Source organism: Hibiscus syriacus, unplaced genomic scaffold (assembly GCF_006381635.1).
Source record: "Hibiscus syriacus cultivar Baekdansim isolate YM2019G1 unplaced genomic scaffold, ASM638163v2 tig00110065_pilon, whole genome shotgun sequence".
Classification (NCBI taxonomy): Eukaryota; Viridiplantae; Streptophyta; class Magnoliopsida; order Malvales; family Malvaceae; genus Hibiscus; species Hibiscus syriacus.
The window spans coordinates 782106-795630 of NW_024062585.1; the positions used below are offsets into that span (position 1 = coordinate 782106).

The 13525-nt window shown below is 32.7% G+C and overlaps 1 pseudogene; it reads left to right on the forward strand.

Annotated features, from left to right (window-relative positions):
* Positions 1-3039: 3039 nt before the first annotated feature.
* On the forward strand, positions 3040-5010 carry LOC120214555 (annotated as a pseudogene).
* Positions 5011-13525: the final 8515 nt, after the last annotated feature.

Sequence of the window (13525 nt, forward strand, 5' to 3'; positions counted from 1 at the left end):
TTGACATTGTACGCGTCCCACATGTCGCCCCTGTATGTAGGCATAATCTCCTACTTAAAGAGTTTTTTGAAACCTCTCTGAACTTGTCTAGTTCGTTCGAAATGGTCCAAACCTCTCAAACAAAACTATGTTGCACTGAACCGAGCCGATAGTTGAGCCTAGCCGAGTCGATGGTCAAGCCAAGTCGTGTTACGCTGAGTTGAGTCGAGTTGAGACTCCGTTGACCATTCGATTATCGTTAATTTTCATTGACTAGTTGTTGATCATCATTGACCAACTGTTGACTGTCATTGATCGATTGTTGATTTTTTCTAAGAACCTCTATCTCGACATTTTTTTGATATCATGAGTTTGTATTTGGGGTTTCTTCACCAAATTCAAACTTGATAACCTATTTTTTAGCATTTTACCTTCATTTTTTGTTATACTTTTACGATTAAATTCTATTTCTAATGTAATTCATTTTGCCATGTATTCGAGATATTATGGGACATCATATTCAAAGTTCAAGAGAGACTAAATGAAGTTTAAATAGAGGACGAGTGTAGCTTGGAGTTGAGGTAATACTGTACTACCTTTGTATGTTTTATGGTACATGTTGGTAATTGGTTAATGCATAATTTTATTGATTATTATAACTCATATTGATATAAGAAAAAGGATAATAAATTGGTTAAGACTCAGGTGACTCAAATAAGAAACTAGAAGACTGATGGAAAATAATTCCAAATTCAATTATTAATTGGTAAAGTGGTTAACCTCAGAATCCTTAAATTCTTATTATTCTTGCTAAAAGATATAATTCCCAAATACTTGGGAGGGAAATGATGATAATACCCTTGAGATGTAAAAATGACATGGATTACCCCTGATAGTGAAAATAACATGAGAATTCATAATTAACCTGGTAGAACCACTGATACATCAACTAAATTCATTATCTATTTGGAAAATCATGATAACCAGTTTCTAACCTTCGAGATTTCAAAATACATCTTTTAATTTCTTAATAATCATTTGAAGACTAATTTACTGAATGTATGATATATGACTAAAATATCCTTAACTATTGAAAAAACCTAAATACCCTAATAATATAGATTATGTGAATGCCTTTAGATAGGTTTTGAAAATAATGGTGAAGTTTAAAATATTGTAACCTCCCTATGGGTTAGAGAGTACGACATAACTATATCGATCATCCATGATACTATTCCAATAATGGAAAGAAATACCACCTGAAAATATGTTTTTCTCCTTGAGGAACATTTACTGATGGTTTGTGGAGGTGATTTGTTCAAGTATATAATGCATTCGGTACTAAGAAATGAATATTTGTTAAGTGCTTTTGTCTAAATATTCAATAAATACCACATTACTAAAGTCTGATTAGTTCTATGAGACTTGAAAGCCTGATAAATCTTTAGAAATCTAAAATATTGTAAATAATCATTTTATTCTCATTAGACTAAATTAACAAATTTTCTTCTATAACAAATGACTAATATATATTATGGGTATAAGTGGTGGAATCATTTTTTAGAATATTTGAATCTTAAATAATCCTGATGTAACAATTCCTAAATGCGCTTATGATATGTTTGTATCCTAAATGATCCTGAGGTAGCTATTTTTGAATGCCTAATTAGATCTGTTAGATATCAAATCCCTTTCAATATGGAGTTCATTTTTTAAATCAGTTCGATATTGTCCAAAATTTTATGTTCCTTTTTTGGTAATTTCCAAGTACCTCTAAAGAATAAATTAGATCCTATAGTGTGTTTCACTTATATTTGAATATATTCTCTATTTTAATATTTAGACTTTTTTTCTTTAATTTAAAAGTATGGTTCGATTATCTGAAATAAAATTATGATATTTGATTTCTATTTTTTGATACAAAAGTATATTTGGTTTATGATCTATGATATTACTATTTAATCTGATTTTTAGTATGTATTATATGGAATATGATATGAAGTCTTTGCGGGTACAACTTTAATTAAGTTAGTAAATCCTTATAGACCTAAGGCATCCCTTTAGAATGGCTCTACACCCAATGGGTCTAAGGGTAAGTCCTTATGGACCTAAGGCACCCCGTTAGGATTGATCTTATGCCAAATGGGCTTAGGGTAAGTTTTTATGGATCCAAGGCATCCGCTTAGGTTGTCTCTTATGCTTCGACTAGGGTAAGTTCTTATGGACCTAAATGCCCAATAGGCTTAGGGTAAGATCTTTTAAATGTAGTTTTGGGGAATCACATATCGGTGTTTGGTTGGAAGATATTAATCTAATTTTAAAATATATTTTTTTCTAAAATAAATTATTACTATTTTAAAATTATATGTACACCTTTCTATGCATATGTTGGAACACACTAGACTCTTCGGCTCAACCTCCTAAATTTCTCTTTCTTTATATTGTTCTCCAGGTTGTAGGCTTCCAGACTATTATCTGAAGATTCAATTATTGAAATTTCAACTCATCACTGGAACTTGTAGATGCCTGGATCACTAAGAAAATTTCATGTTTTACCAAATATTTGGTTGACCTTTAGCATCATTTGGTAGTTCGCTATTACTGAGATTTGAAAAAGCTCACACTACAAGAAAATATACCTTTAATGACACATGAACTATGACACACGCTAATTTATGACTTGCAAAAAATGCGTGTCATAAAAAAAGTCATGTTTCTTAAAATTTGAAGGATTTATGACTTACAATAATGTGTGTCATATTTAATAGTCATAATCCAAAAAATTTAGCAAAACACAGAGTACACTTTTCATTATGTGTCATCTCTAAAAGTCGTCTTTTAATTTCCATATAATTTTCATCACGTACACATGCTTTCCCGCTTCTAATCCATTTTGTGTTTTAAAAACAAAATTTTCATTCAGGGATACTGGGACAAAATGGAAAACAACTTCGTTCTCCTGTGTCCCAGTATCTTATTCGCTATCCTCTCCTATCCCAGTATCTTATTCGCTATCCTCTCCTATCCCAGTATCTTCAACTCCATTTTGTCGTTTAAAAAATGGCGGCACTCGTTACAGGGACGCCATGGATGAGAATCAGAGTAATCCCTGAATTCGCTCCTCCGCTTATTTTCTGGTGCCATTTTCGTAGAAATTTCTCCGTTCGCGCTTCAGTTGACAGTAATGCACCGGTCAGAGCCCGTTTCTTCCCTTCTCCGACCGACAATATCCACGTCGGCGGCGCTCGAACGGCTCTCTTCAACTACTTATTTGCTAGGTTTTTTCCTCTCTTTTTTTTTACATCTTGTGCGTTATTATCTTGTTTCTAACTTCGTAGAATTTTGATGATTTTCTCTTTTCTGCTCTTTATTTTTTTCTCTTAAGATCTAAGGGAGGAAAATTGCTGCTGAGAATCGAGGATACTGATTTGGAGAGGTCGACGCGAGAATCGGAGGAGGTTGTTCTTCGAGATTTAGCTTGGCTTGGACTTGACTAGGATGAATGTACTATTTATATGTCGTTGCCATTGTCTTTCCGCTTTAATTAAATTGGTTTGAAATTTATTGTTTCAAATCTTCAATTTTACATGTATGGTTCGATTGTGTTTGTCACTTTTAGCATTAAGTTGATATTGATTCTATCACTTGCCATGTAGGCCCTGGCATTGGTGGGGATTATGGTCCTTATCGAAAATCTTAGAGAAAATCTATGTATAAACAATATGCTGAGAAGCTCTTAGAATCTGGTCAGGTTTATCGTTGGTTTTGTTCCAATGAGGTAATCGATTTGAAGACATTGCAAATGTGAGATATTTGTACCTTGAATTATAATTTTTGTCCTTCATTTCATCGGAATGCCTCTAGGAATTAGAATAACACTATTCCTTTAGAGACAAAAGTGTGAATTTTGTGTCTCACATAACATAACCTTTAATTCAAATGAACTATGATTATGTGTTTCAAAGCATGTTCAGATTTTAACATTTGACTAATAAGGTTTTTTTCTGTTGATTTGAGGATTTTTGACGTAAAGCATCATTATCTTTAAGTTTTAGTGGTCCATCAACAACAGAATGTAGATATATATGTAATTTACTTTTACAAACACTAATTTGTTTGATAGTATCATGAAGGTTAGCTGGAAATTGGACACACTTGGGGATTTTGTTATAATGAGGAGTAATGGTCAACCTGTTTACAACTTTTGTGTTACTGTTGATGATGATACCATGTCTATTTCACATGTTAAACGGTAATTGAGAGAATAATTGATTATCTTTTTGCTACATCTAATATATGTTCTGTTAGAACATTTTTAGTCTTTTGTTCTCACACTCTCTATACTGGCATTTCAGAGCAGAAGTGCATTTACCTAATACTCTAAGTCAAGCCTTAATATACAAGGTAATGTTAAAGGGCTTCAGTTATTTATTTACTTTTGTTAATATTTAGTGGCTTTTGGAGTTTCTGGTTTCATTTCACCAATATAAGGAAGCTAATCTTTAAACTGGAAAAAAAATTGCTACAGGCTCTAGGATTCCCCATGCCTTCCTTTGCCCATGTTTCTTTGATTTTGCACCTGATAGGAGCAAATTGTCAAAACGTCATGGTGCAACTTCAGTTGGTCAGGTAGTTATCTTCATTATACTTTGTTTCAAGGAAAATATTGTAAAATAATTGTATCATCTCCTTGGTTTCCATGGGGTCTACAATATCTTTTTCAATTGAGGATTAAAAGTTTCCATGTTTAACAATTATGTTGTTCCAGTTCAGAGATATGGGGTATCTGCCTCAGGCAATGGTGAATTACTTGGCACTTATAGGTTGGGGTGATGGAACTGAAAATGAATTTTTCACCATTGATCAACTTGGTTAGTTTTCCCTTTCACTTGTATTGATCCGTGTGCCTCTCTATTTCTAGCTCCACAGAGGAAGTGGAGAAATGTTAATGTTGTATTGGATCACATGCATCAGTTATTAAGTGGTGATGAAGGTGCTATACAGCGTTGCATTCAATATGCACTTTTATGAGCACCATAGAATTCTTACTTATGTTGGACAGGTAGGTTCAGACTCATATCAAGGATCAGGGGCACCAACTATGTTTCAGGCCATGAGACACCTTGTTGGTTCGTTAGCCAATAGTTATGCCGGTGACTCGGTGAAAGTGCCTTTGACCGTGCATTTCGCCTGTCTTTTCTTAGTATGCATATACTGGAAGCTTTTAATTGCACAACTGAACTCTTTGTAATGCTTCTGTTCAGAATTGAGTTAACACTTTTATTTCTTTTGAGAATATTTATTCATCGTCTTAAAAGGGAAAAGAGTACCTTTTTAGCAAGTAGGTATTTTTATTCTATTTTTAGAAGGATAGAAAGGTCTTAACCTTTGCATGTAAAATATGTAAAATAGGGAAAATGAGTATATTTGCATGTTGAATATGCAAAATAGGAAAGAATAGTAAAATAATAGGCATATCAATTGAGCTCGAGTGAAACTTGATTTTATCACGGAGGATCAGTCCTGTTAACATGGCAGTTATTGTTTAATCCAAAAACACCTTGTCGTAGCTTATAGACTGACACTGTTTTTGAAACTGGAACAGGCAACTATGAGCAATCACCTATGCTTTGTTTAAGCTTCTATTTGACAATTTCCAAGGGATCAAGCTTGATAACCTTTTTTCACTTAAGTCTCATGAACTAAAAGATGAAAAATGGAGCTTATGAGCAATCACCTATGTTTTTTCTCCTCAGACATTCAACAGGTAATTTATGCAACTATTTTTATTTGCATGAATTGCTTGAATGGACTTGCTTAGTTTAAAGCTAAATATGTTACATTGATTGAATTAAAATTTTATAAATTTTTAGTTACGTTTAGAACAGTTTATTACATTCTGGGCCCTTAACTAGATGATGTTAGATTCTATATTGTTGAATTTTTGTGAAGGATTTCCAAATGAAATATATTGTTTTTAGTCAACTAGTTTGCTCATTTCTTTATGTAGGACATTCTAGAAGTGAAAATTTATGCTTCATGTAGCAGTTTTATTTGGGTTTATTTGTAAAACCACATTAGTACTGAGAAATTGGATGGATGTGGGACCTGAGATCAATTCTTATATTTGTATATGAAAATTTTGTAATTCTTTTGAATGATTTGAGAATATGCTGCTTATTTTTATAAAGACATTTACTAGATCTGTGTGTCTTATTTCTAGTTGATTATTCTTGCATATACATGGTGTATTTGTATCAGATTATTGCTTCTTGGGATATATGATTCTTAATCCCTTTGTTCTTATCTTTTCAACCAAGGCTGATTATTTTCCATTTTTTTATTGCAAATATATGATTCTCCACTGGAATATCTAAACACTGCCTCTCTTTCCCTAAAAAAGGATTATCAAACAAACATGTATCCTTAATAGTATCCCTGCAACTAGGGGAAGTTAATGTCTGCAATAATTAAGAAAGCAGCTTGGATAATCCTTCACGTTGTATTACATATTGATTCCTGGAGTTCTTCAACTACCTGCGAACTCAAACTTGATGGTTGATGAAACACAACTAGAATCAGGAAGCCTCAACTCCATTGGAATTGAGAATACAAAGTTGCTGAAAAATCTGATAGAGTTTCAAAAAGTAAGCTGTCACTTGGTTTGTTGAACATGAGTGCATGTTTGTGCATAAATATACTGGACCAAGGAAGGTGTTTTCAGAAGTTTAATGTGCATATTATGAATGTGTTTGTTCTATATATTGCAACTAGTTTTAACTGTTACAATTATTTTCAATTATTTTTTGTGTACACACCCGGATGACGAGGGCATATTAGTAGAACTTTATTATGCCGTGATATTTTGTATCGACATATGATTACAATATTTTTTATAACTTAATGTGAATATATTGTATGCAAATGGATTGCTTATATATAATATTTTATATATATTTAGTATTATGAGGCATTAAATGTGATTTAGTTTGATTATTTGTCAATCTACAATATATATATATAATTTACGAAATACAATCACGACACACGAATGTGTGTCATCTTTTCTAATGACATGTGCTTCAATGACACGCAATGTAAGTCATACATGCGTGTCATATATTTATGACACACAAATGTGTGTCATCTTAATTTATGACGGGACTTCAATGACGCTCAATGAACGTCATAAATGCGCGTCATAAATGTGTGTCATAAATGCGCGTCATAGATTTATGACACATAATTATGTGTCATCTGAAATTCATGTTGGTGGCTTCAACGACAGACATTTGTGTGTCATCCGCACCCATAGATGACGCGCAATGCGCGTCATTAAAGGGGTTTTTCTAGTAGTGTCATTCTATTATTTACCATTTTAGGTTAAAGGAAATGACCCTATGCAGTTATCAACATTAGTAATAAGAGTTCCTTTGATGTTGCTTGTGGAGTATGATACATGTATAATTGGGGGCATGTAGGTCATATATTATTTTTATATTTGAGTCTAAAACTCGTTTTATAACTTGTAAATTCTGTTTTGATGTCTAAATGTTTTATAAACTTATATATTATTTTGATTTTGAAATTGTTTCATGGTCTTAAATGGTTTGATAAATTTTATCTTCCCTGGATATTATTGTAGGTCACTTCAGTGACCCAAATATGATGCCTTAGATTGGATCGGGCCACTTGTATCGATATGAGGGTGTTATTTTAATGGTATCAAAGCTTAGATTAAGTCTTTCAAGGTGAATTGATCGATCAATTGTCAAGGATGTTTGGTGTATACATGTCCCTAGATTATAATCATACTCTTTTGAGTCGGAACCCTAATTTCAAGTCCTATTTCTGAAATAAGTATAGCCAAGTATTTTGTCCGTTAGGGCTCGATGTACATAGGAAAGGAATGACATTAATTTTTGTATGAATTTTGGAAATTGTCTCACGAGTAACGTGTGAGTTACTTGTTTGAGAATTCTAATCTTACTCCCGACATGAATTTGGGTTTTACTACCCCAAATGTTTTGTAATGATAAGCTCAAACTTTATAAACAAAATTTCAAAATTGCTTTTTGGGACACAATGTAACGATTGAAAATTTCTGAGTTAATCTTTAAAGGATTCGAGTAATGTTGAAGCATAACCAAGGAAGATTTCTGAGGTACACATTCTCGTTAGCATTAACATTTGGAAAAATGATTGAGGATGTATTCTAGACTTTTACTTCTATTGGTTTAAGTTTCAGTGGTCTGACAGCTGTCATAAACCAACGAGAAACATAAGGGTTGTGAACCACTGATAAGTTTGGATTAGCATATTGGATTTAAATTCGAATAAAGTACTTGAAATAATTTATGCCTATTAAATTGAAGGTTTTTTCAGATTGAGAATAAATGTTCGATTACATAAGATGATGAAGTCTGACTGATTCTAGCAAGATTTTAAGTTGAACCTGATTTAATCCTAAAAGTTTTATAGAGCAATTACAAGCTTAAGAACAAGTACCCTAGTGTATTGTAGAGCAAAGTGCCTTGTCTAAGCTCGAACAAGATGATTTCTCTCATAAGTTCTACATTGATGAATCAAATTGGAGAATTTCTGGAATCATTCTTACTTTAGTTTTACAAGTCTGGATATTGATAAGTGTCGAACCTTATACCTTGGTGATTTGATCGATATGTAATTATTAGCGAAAGATTGTACCGTTAATATCAGGTTGCATACATACAAGACATCATCGGAAAATAGTTTATTTGGTAATAATGATCTTGCATTGGAAAATGTTTTCGTGAAAGCGTAAATTCCGAGATGTTTTTGATATATCTGAAAGAAACATTTATGTTTGCTTGTTACACTGAAGATAAGAAAGTGTTACCTGCCCAAAACTTTGGTTACATTAGATATCTAATTTCTGAGTATAACAAAGGAATTTTCGTATGCATATTACGAAAAATTTATTCTGATACTCATGAATGACAAATCTACTTTGCAAAAAGATATTTATAAGATATGGCCTTTAAAAGTATTTATGTGTAGATGAGTAAAATATTCTTTACTATCCATTGGGTTACGACTTATCTTTGATAGTACTCAAAATGAGGCTTTCGACGAACAAGAATCTTATGATAAGTTTGAAGGATTGTGGCATCAAGTTTAGTGTTTAAGAATATATATTATCCAAGTATATGTATGGAAAAAAGTAATGAGATTAAGCATAAAGGGCAAACTGAGTCGTGGACTCTTTGTACTATACTAAACACTTGAGTTAATAACATCGATTGTCTACCAACGTAAGTTGATATTGAAATTCGAATGCATACCGAGTGTCTTTTATGTTTTTACGTAAAGACGATTCATGTTATGATTAAGTATATGTAGTTAAGGTCTAATTTGTTTTATAAGGAGAAATCTGATTCGATTCTGGAGTTGTGATAAGAGAGAATTCTGACAAGTACACTTATTTTGATGATTAAGGTTCAATGGATGAATTGAAATCCTGCAGAAGCTACCTCAGAGATTGGAATTGATGAAATGCAAGTTTTCGCATTTCTTTGATTTACGAAAATTTTGAGGATGAAATTTCCTTTTAGGGGGAGACTTGTCACACTCTAATCCCAGGGCTAAGATTTTTCTTGGTGTAAATAAGGATCAAATATTAATTTTCAGGAATTTAGATCATATTTGATTAATTTATGAAATTTATTATGGACTAAATTGAGAAATATTAAAGATGGAATTCAATTTTAAAGGAGAATATGGAAAGTATGGATTAAGTTGAAATGAGGAAAAGCTTGAAGTCAAAATGGTAAACTAAGAGGATATTAATGACCTTATGCATAATTTCCCCTTTTCATTCTCTAAGATACATATCAGAAGCAAAAGCAAAAATTTATGCGTGGTTCAAAGGACTTGAACCCACAACAAAGTGCAAGCCAAGCTAAGCCTTTACCAATAGATAAGGATATTATTAATGATTAAAACATTGAAAGAAGTTTCTTCAGATCGACTTAAACCAGAAGTATAATCCCTCCATCAATACTCATCTCAAGCAAGCTATAGTTTCCAAAGCTCTTTGAACCTTTTAATTTCACTCAACTATCCTCATCGTCGATCTCAGCCACCGTCAGCTCGTGGTCATTAGTGTCACCACCATTGGTTTCATCGTCTCCATGTAACCAAAACCCAGTGTTCCAATTTCCTTGAAACCTCACCATTTGTCGTAAAAATTGACTCAATCGATCGTCGGAGCTAAAGGTCCCTTCATTTTCACTGTTTAGCCCTCTATTTAAGATATCGTTGACAACATCATACTCCCCTCGTGGTTTCCCTCCTTCTGGTACTAGAGGTGATGTCGTCGTCGTTGTGAGGGGTGAGCATGGAGGTATTTTGAAAGTTTGTGATAGTTTGTCTCTGTTTCTCTCTGTTATAAAATAATCCTGACAGTTGGCTTAAAATTATCTGAAGTTTTATTCTGGAAATTTCGGTGGCAATCCGACCTCTGTGGATGCCGTACGCGCCCCACGCATTCTCCCTATGCGTGGACATTATTTATTGCTTGAAGAGTTTTTTAGAACTGATATAAACTAGTCTAGATCGTCTGAACCAGTCTAAATCACCCGAACTAGACTATGCTACCCTAAACCAAGTCGAATCGATAGTTGAACTGAGCTGCGTCGCACTGAATTGAATCGAGTTGAATCGTCGTTAATCAACCGACGATCATTGATCATCATTGATCGCTCGTTTATCGATCATTGACTTCTTCTAAGAAATCCTATTTTAAAATTTTTTGACATCCTAACTCTTTTTTAGGATCGTTTAACTAAATCAAACTCGGTAAGTTATTTTTAGTGTTTTACTTTCTTATTCAATTCGATTTTCATGATTAAGTTCTTTTTTGATATAATTCATTTTATCATGTATCTGAGATATTATGAGATCAATGTTGCTTGGAGTTAAAGTAATACTAGTAATATTTTACTATCTTTTTATTTTTTACGATACATGTTGGTAATTGGTTAATGCATGAAAAGAGACGAATAAGCATATGGGTTTTTTATTGATTATTTTAAACTCTATTAATATTGCAAAAAAGATTGTAACTTGGTTAAGAATCGAATGACTCATATAAAAAACTAGAAGATTGATATAAAATAATTCCAAGTGTAATGATTAATTAGTATAACAATTAACCTTAAAAGTGTAATGATTAATTAGTATAACAATTAACCTTAAAATCCTTAAATTATGACTATTCTTGCTAAAAGACTTAATATCCGAAATACTTGAATGGGAAATGAAGATAATACCATTGAGATGTAAAAGTGACATGGATTGTCCTGATAGTGGAAATGACAGGATAATTCATATTTGACCTAGTAGGACCACTTATAATTCGGGTAAATTCATGATCTATTTAGAAAACCATGATAATGAGTTTCTAACCTTCAAGATTTTATAATACGTAGATATTCTAATTTCTAAATAATCATTTGAAGACTAATTTAATTAATGTACGGCATATGGTTGAAATATACTTGAGTATTGAAATGACCTAAATACCCTCATAACCTAGATTACGTGAATGCCTTTGGATAAGTTTCGAAAATACTAGTAAAGTTTTAAATGTTGTAAGGTCTCTAAAGGTTATAAAGTATGGCATAAGTATGTCAACCATTCCTGATACTATTACAATACTGGAAAGAAATACCACCTGAATATATGTTCGTCTCCTTGAGGAAGATTCAATGATGGTTTGTGGAGGTGATCTGTTCAGGTATATAATTTAGTCGGATCCAAAGAAATGAATATTCACGAAGCGTTTCTGTCTAAATATTTAGTAAATATCACGTATTGAAGTTCGATTGGACTTGAAAGCTTGATAAATCGTTATAAATCTTGAATACTATAAATTATCATTTTATTCTCATTATACTAAATTACCAAAATTTCTCTTAGAATCAAATGACTAAATTGTCTTGTAGGTATATGTGATAGAATCATTTCCTGGAATATCTAAATCTTAAATAATCTTGATGTAACAGTTCCTAAATACATTCCAATATGTTTGTATCCTAAATGATCCTGAAGTACCTATTTTCAGTGTGTGATTAGATATGTTAAATATCAAACCCCTTTCAATATGAAGCTCGTTTTTTAAATTAGTTCAACATTTTCTGACATATTATGTTCCCTTTCTGGTAATTACTAAGTGAGTTTAAGGAATAAATTGGATCCTCTAGTATGTTCTACGCACATTTGAGTATTTTCTCTGATTTAATACTGAGACTATTTTCTCTAATTTAAAAGTATGATTCGATTATCTGAAAAAAATATGATATTTGATTTCTATTCTCTGATATAAAAGTATATCTGCTTTATGATCTCTAATATTTTTTTTGGATAATTTCTTTTATTACCCAAAGAAGCAGAGTTCTGCTACAAAACCAATCATCAATCACCAATCACAAAACCATATATACAACCTACTTACAAAAAATGATCGGTTAAACTATACCCCATGAATTACAAAGGTTAATATTAACACTATCTAACCTATTAATGTTCCTTCCTCTAAGTTGGATGCCTACAATCTCCTTTATAACTTTAAGAATATCATCAGCTGACCTGGAGCAACCTTGATAAATTCTTTTATTTCGTTCCTCCCACAAATTATAGATATGTGCGCACCAAACAATCTTTAATATAGTAGTGAGAAGAGATTTGCCTTTCCAAGCTCCACAAGCCCAAACAAGCATGTCCTCCCAATACAAAATGGTTTTCTTCAATCTAGTTAGGAGCAAAATGGTCTCCCATAAGTAAGTAGCCAAGGGACGTTCAAAGAATAAATGGTCCCTTGTTTCCATAGCGTCATTACAAAGAACACAATTTCCCACAGTATCAATCCCCATTCGTTGAAGTCGATCACGAGTAGGAAGTCTGTCCAAGAGAGTCATCCATACAATCATACTTTGTTTAGGAATATGTAGAGGAAACCAAATCAATTTCTACCAAGGGGTTTTGTCACCCTTCACCCTAATCTCCTCCCATATATCTCTAATTGTAAGTACTCCATTCGAAAAAGCTGGAAGTGCTTCAGCTCTTAATTTAAGAATTCTGTTTAAGCACCAGCTTAGATTAGCACCTCCTTCCATGAGCCAGAAGTCATTATCTTTTCAAACGTAAGCTTTGATTCGTGAAACCCATAGGGATCCCTCTCCTGCAAGAATTTTTCTAATAAGATTAATCATATATGCTCTATTCCAGGTTTTTATGTTCTTCAATGCAAGCCCTCCCTCAGATTTGGCTTGGCAGATTTTCATCCAGCTTACTCTTGCACCAGCAGCAGCCTTGTCAGATCCTTTCCAGAAGAACCTGGAGCAGAGCTGCTCAATCTTGTTTATAATAGATTGAGGCAGAATAAGTTACCTACATCAGTAATTAGCAACGCTGAACAAAACAGATCTGATCTGATCAGTTCCAGTATACCAGCATAACTTAAATGTTTACCAGACCACAAAAGGAGCCTTGATTCAATTTTACC